This window comes from Lolium rigidum, chromosome 1 (assembly GCF_022539505.1).
Source record: "Lolium rigidum isolate FL_2022 chromosome 1, APGP_CSIRO_Lrig_0.1, whole genome shotgun sequence".
NCBI lineage: Eukaryota > Viridiplantae > Streptophyta > Magnoliopsida > Poales > Poaceae > Lolium > Lolium rigidum.
In genome coordinates, this window is record NC_061508.1 from 160,366,340 (window position 1) to 160,373,513 (window position 7,174).

The following is a 7,174-nucleotide window of genomic DNA, read 5'->3' on the forward strand; positions in this document are numbered from 1 at the left end:
CTCCGTGGAACTCGGGGTGCGGGCGTCCAAGAAAGTCTGACAGGGCATCCAGGTCCTGCTCGAAAATCGGACTCCCACCATTCCCCAACTGGTAAAACTTGGTGTTGTTTGGCTCCATCTGAAAGTGAATTGGATGAGTAAGTTAGAGAGGTGAACAAGTGTGGCAAAATTTTATGTAGATTTATAAGGAAGAGCATGGCTTCTTATTTCAACAAGATCTCAAAGAGAAGAAAGTGGCTAAGTTTTTCAGAAATATTCACTTCATTTGTTTTTTAACTTAAGTTTTTCAGAACGTCCATTCTAACTAGGGTCTCCTAAGGTCAAACAATGGCTCTGATACCAACTTGTCAACACCCGGATTTTTAAGTCCAGATGCCTATTATGCCATTCATCGCAATCCCAGGAATAATGTTGTTGCGAGACATAACAGTTGATATCATAAGTCATCCTTCATTACAAGCCATAATCGTCTTACGAAGGTAGATCACACGATCCAATATTACAATCATAGTTGATCTATTGATCAACGAACATCACAGATATTACAAAGCGGAAGCGTAGTAGTAGTGGACTATCTAAATCCACAGGCCAACGCTTGACGTTAGAAGGTTCCTAGTTGTTGTAGCCGTCCTGCTCGTCGTCATCTTCATACTGCTGCTCCGCTTCATAGTCTGGCCATTTGAATAGCCAGGGACACAGCCGTGAGTACTTTTAAAGTACTCACAAACTAATACTAAGGTAAGTAACACTATTTCACTAAAGAGGGTGCTAAGCTCTAGGTTTATTTGCATAAAGCCAATTTTAGTTCATAAGCATTTAGTAAAAGACTCATTATTTGCTAACTAACTCAAGTGGGAACATTAGTGTCATTCCCACAACTCAGTTGTGAGTCAAGTCAAGTCACCCTTCACCATTCACTTCACCAACATTTTCAAGAATCTGACACCGGAAACTGTATGGCCTTTCCAACCGTCCGTAACCGTGGACACGGCTATTCGAATAGGTTTACACTCTGCAGAGGTTGCACACTTGTGCCACAACATTTGATTACATCCGTCGGGGATGACCCCGAATCATCGCAACTCAGTACACGGATTATCAACCTTAACCTTTCACTTATATATCCTAGTATAGGCACCTCTCCCCATGAGCTTGGCCTCCCAGTGAAGACAAACCGTCAGCCTGGGAACTGCACAGGGCTTGGCCGGACAATTCACCTCATTTCACATCATTTCACTTTTAACGGAGGCAGCCTCGGCATAACCCCTATGATGCTTGTTCATAGAGAACCCATACTAATACACATAAACTTCCAGTTAAGCCCTACCCATAATCAGGTATTGTGGGGGTACTCAAAAATTGGAAAGGTATCGCATTCAAACCAATATCAGTTTTAGTCAAAAATCACCATCTTCTCCAAGTCATATTCACCTTCAAAAATCATTCAAGTCACTTTACTTCACCAAGTTCCCATCTAGAGTAGTCAATTTTATTTGTTAGCACTAGCAACTAATCATGAGGGGTGCTAACTTAGCTTTGCTTGCTCTAGGCTAAGTTTGGTACTCTTGTGCTACTCTAGACCAAGTGAAATCAGGAATCAAAAGTAACTTTGGTAAATAAAATTCAGTAAAGCTTGTAAAGTAAAAACTTGGGATAGGACCATTAAACATAAAATAAAATAGGGTGATGCATTGCTCTTGTAGGGCTTTGCACTTTGCAAGTGTATTAGCTTGCCTTGGTTGGTGTACTGATCAAAGTGGTCTTCCTCTCCTTGGAAGTAGACCTCCTCCTCCTCTTGATATTCTTCGGTACTAGCGTCTAAAAATGAATACGATACATACAATCACCACACCAATCTTAAACACTAGACTAAGCACACACCTAAGTCACACAAGCTAGGCTAGCATCACACAATGAATAAAAGGGGTTTTGACTTGTGTGCTAAGAAGACTTGTATAAGAGAAATAATTTCCTCTCATTGAAACTTCTTAAGATTTAAGTTACCCAAATAATAATAAGGTATGAATTCATGTTGATCAAGTTCAACAATTCATATCTATCATTTGGGGAAAAATGATTTAAATGAGGTACTAACCTCATACTATTTGATTCTTACTTTAACAACAATTTAATGTCTCTAAGTAATTCAAAATGAGATGAACTGGACTAAGTCAACACACCACTTTGAATTGCTTAAGACCTTGATTTAAATGAGAGAGAACCTCTCATACTATTTGGAAAATAATTTTGAATGGTTTAAATGGACTAGAAATAGCCACATAGCCATTATTTTGATCTAGTCCATGATCATACAAACAAGTATGTGAGGTTTTTACATAAACTTGTAGAGTATGTGAAATTTGATTTATGAGATTTGGAATCAACTCAAAATCACTTAGGGTTGATTTTTAATAATTGTTTGAAGTTACAAAAGGCCCTGCCTTGTTTATTTTGTCACTTTAATTCTACATCAAATCTAGGGTTGAGACCAGTGTAGTTGGGTAGATAAAACTCTCAGCTTTCCAACAGTATAAAGTTTGTAAAATTTGACCTAGTAGATTTGTCCCTATTTAATTTTGAAACTGGCATCAGATTGCAAATTAAATCTAAACTGGATTTTGAATTCAAACGAGATGGGATGGCGGGAAAGCTAACGGGCTACGCAGAGAGAGAGGAGATTGGGCCGGCCCAGCAACGCAGCGGGCCAGCTGACAGCGTGGGGTCCACGCGTCAGTGGGACTTAACCCAGCGAAACGGTACGCTGAGTGTGAGCCGCACGATTAGGGAGGGATCGGGCGGCCCAGAGACGTCGTCGTCTCCGGCGAGAAGGGGGCTTACTGGCGGCGACGGTGGACGGTGGGCGAGCGCGACGGAGCTCCGGCGGTCGACGGTGATGTGCGCTGCGATGTTGTCGAAGACGGCGGTTCTCCTGGTAGCGCGTTGGCGTCTCCTGGGGCGGCGTCTAGCTCCGGTGAGCTTCGGTGGCGGAGCACGGGCAGGGAGGTAGAAATTGGGCGGCGCTCTGGGGCAATGTCGAGTGACGAGGTGGCTAGGCGACTCAGGGAGAAGAGGGGAGGGTGATGGTGTGAAGGAATTGGAGCGGGAGGGCCTCCTTTTATAGCGGCAAGGCGAGGCCGTGGGGCGGCGATGAGGTCATCGTCGACGACGCGTCTACAGGGGCGGAGATGCACTGGCGATGATGCGTGATACGTCTCAAACGTATCTATAATTTCTTATGTTCCATGCTACTTTTATGATTATACTCACATGTTTTATACACACTTTACATCATTTATAAAGGAAATATTCTCAGAATTGGACGAAATCAACGCCCAGGGTCTTATTTTTCCACGGAGCTTCCAGAAGACCGACGGGGATACGAAGTGGGGCGACGAGGCACCCAGACAACAGGGCCGCGCGGCCTGGGTGGGGCCCACAGCGCCCTATGGTGTGGGGCCCTCGTGCCTCCACCAACGCTGCCCTTTGATGCGCGTAGATAACACGTCCGTTGGGAACCCCAAGAGGAAGGTGTGATGCGCACAGTAGCAAGTTTTCCCTCAGTAAGAAACCAAGGTTTAATCGAACCAGTAGGAGTCAAGAAGCACGTCGAAGGTTGATGGCGGCGGGATGTAGTGCGGCGCAACACCAAGGATTCCGGCGCCAACGTGGAACCTGCACAACACAACCAAAGTACTTTGCCCCAACGAAACCGTGAGGTTGTCAATCTCACCGGCTTGCTGTAACAAAGGATTAGATGTATAGTGTGGATGATGATTGTTTACGTAAAAACAGTAGAACAAGTATTGCAAGAGATTGTATTTGATGTAAAAGAATGGACCGGGGTCCACAGTTCACTAGAGGTGTCTCTCCCATAAGATAAATAGCATGTTGGGTGAACAAATTACAGTTGGACAATTGACAAATAGAGAGGGAATGACCATGCACATACATGATATAATGAGTATAGTGAGATTTAATTGGGCATTATGACAAAGTACATAGATCGCTATCCAGCATGCATCTATGCCTAAAAAGTCCACCTTCAGGTTATCATCCGAACCCCTTCTAGTATTAAGTTGGAAACAACAGACAATTGCATTAAGTATGGTGCGTAATGTAATCAATAACTACATCCTCGGACATAGCATCAATGTTTTATCCCTAGTGGCAATAGCACATCCACAACCTTAGAACTTTCTGTCACTGTCCCAGATTTAATGGAGGCATGAACCCACTATCGAGCATAAATACTCCCTCTTGGAGTTAAGAGTAAAAACTTGGCCAGAGCCTAATGGAGAGCATGCAAAATCATAAACAACACATAGGTAATAGATTGATAATCAACATAACATAGTATTCTCTATCCATCGGATCCCAACAAACACAACATATAGCATTACAGATAGATGATCTTGATCATGTTAGGCAGCTCACAAGATCCGACAATGAAGCACATAAGGAGAAGACGACCATCTAGCTACCGCTATGGACCCATAGTCCAGGGGTGAACTACTCACTCATCACTCCGGAGGCGACCATGGCGGTGAAGAGTCCTCCGGGAGATGATTCCCCTCTCCGGCAGTGGTGCCGGAGGCGATCTCCGAATCCCCCGAGATGGGATTGGCGGCGGCGGCGGCTCTGGAAGGTTTTCCGTATCGTGGCTCTCTGCATCGGGGGTTTCGCGACGAAGACTATATGTAGGCGGAAGGGCAGGTCGGGGGGCCACACGAGGGCCCCACACACCAGGCCGCGCGGCCAAGGCCCGAGCCGCGCCGCCCTGTTGTGGCGGCGCCTCGTGGCCCCACTTTGTAAGTCCTCCGGTCTTCCGGAAGCTTCGTGTAAAAATAGGCCCTCGGGCGTTGATTTCGTCCAATTCCGAGAATATTTCCTTACTAGGATTTCTGAAACCAAAACAGCAGAAAACAAAGAACCGGCTCTTCGGCATCTCGTTAATAGGTTAGTGCCTGAAAATGCATAAATATGACATAAAGTATGCATAAAACATGTAGATATCATCAATAATGTGGCATGGAACATAAGAAATTATCGATACGTCGGAGACGTATCAGCATCCCCAAGCTTAGTTCCTGCTCGTCCCGAGCAGGTAAACGATAACAAAGATAATTTCTCGGAGTGACATGCCATCATAACCTTGATCATACTATTGTAAGCATATGTAATGAATGCAGCGATCAAAACAATGGTAATGACATGAGTAAACAAATGAATCATAAAGCAAAGACTTTTCATGAATAGTACTTTCAAGACAAGCATCAATAAGTCTTTCATAAGAGTTAACTCATAAAGCAATAAATCAAAGTAAAGGTATTGAAGCAACACAAAGGAAGATTAAGTTTCAGCGGTTGCTTTCAACTTATAACATGTATATCTCATGGATATTGTCAATGTAAAGTAATATAACAAGTGCAATATGCAAGTATGTAGGAATCAAGTGTTTGCTTCTTGAGGTGGAGAGAGATAGGTGAACTGACTCAACATAAAGGTAAAAGAAAGGCCCTTCGCAGAGGGAAGCATTGATTGCTATATTTGTGCTAGAGCTTTGATTTTGAAAACAAGAAACAATTTTGTCAACGGTAGTAATAAAGCATATGTATCATGTAAATTATATCTTACAAGTTGCAAGCCTCATGCATAGTATACTAATAGTGCCCGCACCTTGTCCTAATTAGCTTGGATTACCGGGATTGTCATCGCAATACACATGTTTTAACCAAGTGTCACAAAGGGGTACCTCTATGCCGCCTGTACAAAGGTCTAAGGAGAAAGCTCGCATTAGATTTCTCGCTTTTGATTATTCTCAACTTAGACATCCATACCGGAACAACATAGACAACAGATAATGGACTCCTCTTTAATGCATAAGCATGTAGCAACAATTAATGTTCTCATATGAGATTGAGGATATATGTCCAAAACTGAAACTTCCACCATGGATCATGGCTTTAGTTAGCGGCCCAATGTTCTTCTCTAACATTATGCATGCTCTAACCATTAAATGAGTGGTAAATCTCCCTTACTTCAGACAAGACTGGACATGCATAGCAACTCACATGATATTCAACAAAGAGTAGTTGATGGCGTCCCCAGGAACATGGTTATCGCACAACAAACAACTTAATAAGAGATAAAGTGCATAAGTACATATTCAATACCACAATAGTTTTTAAGCTATTTGTGCCATGAGCTATATATTGCAAAGGTAAAGGATAGAAATTTTAAAGGTAGCACTCAAGAAATTTACTTTGGAATGGCGGAGAAATACCATGTAGTAGGTAGGTATGGTGGACACAAATGGCATAGTGGTTGGCTCAAGGATTTTGGATGCATGAGAAGTATTCCCTCTCGATACAAGGTTTAGGCTAGCAAGGTTATTTGAAACAAACACAAGGATGAACCGGTGTAGCAAAACTCACATAAAAGACATATTGTAAACATTATAAGACTCTACACCGTCTTCCTTGTTGTTCAAACTCAATACTAGAAATTATCTAGACTTTAGAGAGACCAATTATGCAAACCAAATTTTAGCAAGCTCTATGTATTTCTTCATTAATAGGTGAAAAGTATATGATGCAAGAGCTTAAACATGAGCACAACAATTGCCAAGTATCAAATTATTCAAGACATTTTAGAATTACTACATGTAGCATTTCCCGATTCCAACCATATAACAATTTAACGAAGAAGATTCAACCTTCGCCATGAATACTACGAGTAAAGCCTAAGGACATATTTGTCCATATGCAATAGCGGAGCGTGTCTCTCTCCTACACAATGAATGCTAGGATCCATTTTATTCAAACAAAAACAAAAAGAAAAACAAACCGACGCTCCAAGCAAAGCACATAAGATGTGATGGAATAAAAATATAGTTTCAGGGGAGGAACCTGATAATGTTGTCGATGAAGAAGGGGATGCCTTGGGCATCCCCAAGCTTAGACGCTTGAGTCTTCTTAAAATATGCAGGGGTGAACCACCGGGCATCCCCAAGCTTAGAGCTTTCACTCTCCTTGATCATATTGTATCATCTCCCTCTCTTGATCCTTGAAAACTTCCTCCACACCAAACTCAAAACAACTCATTAGAGGGTTAGTGCACAATTAAAATTTACATGTTCAGAGGTGACATAATCATTCTTAACACTTCTGGACAT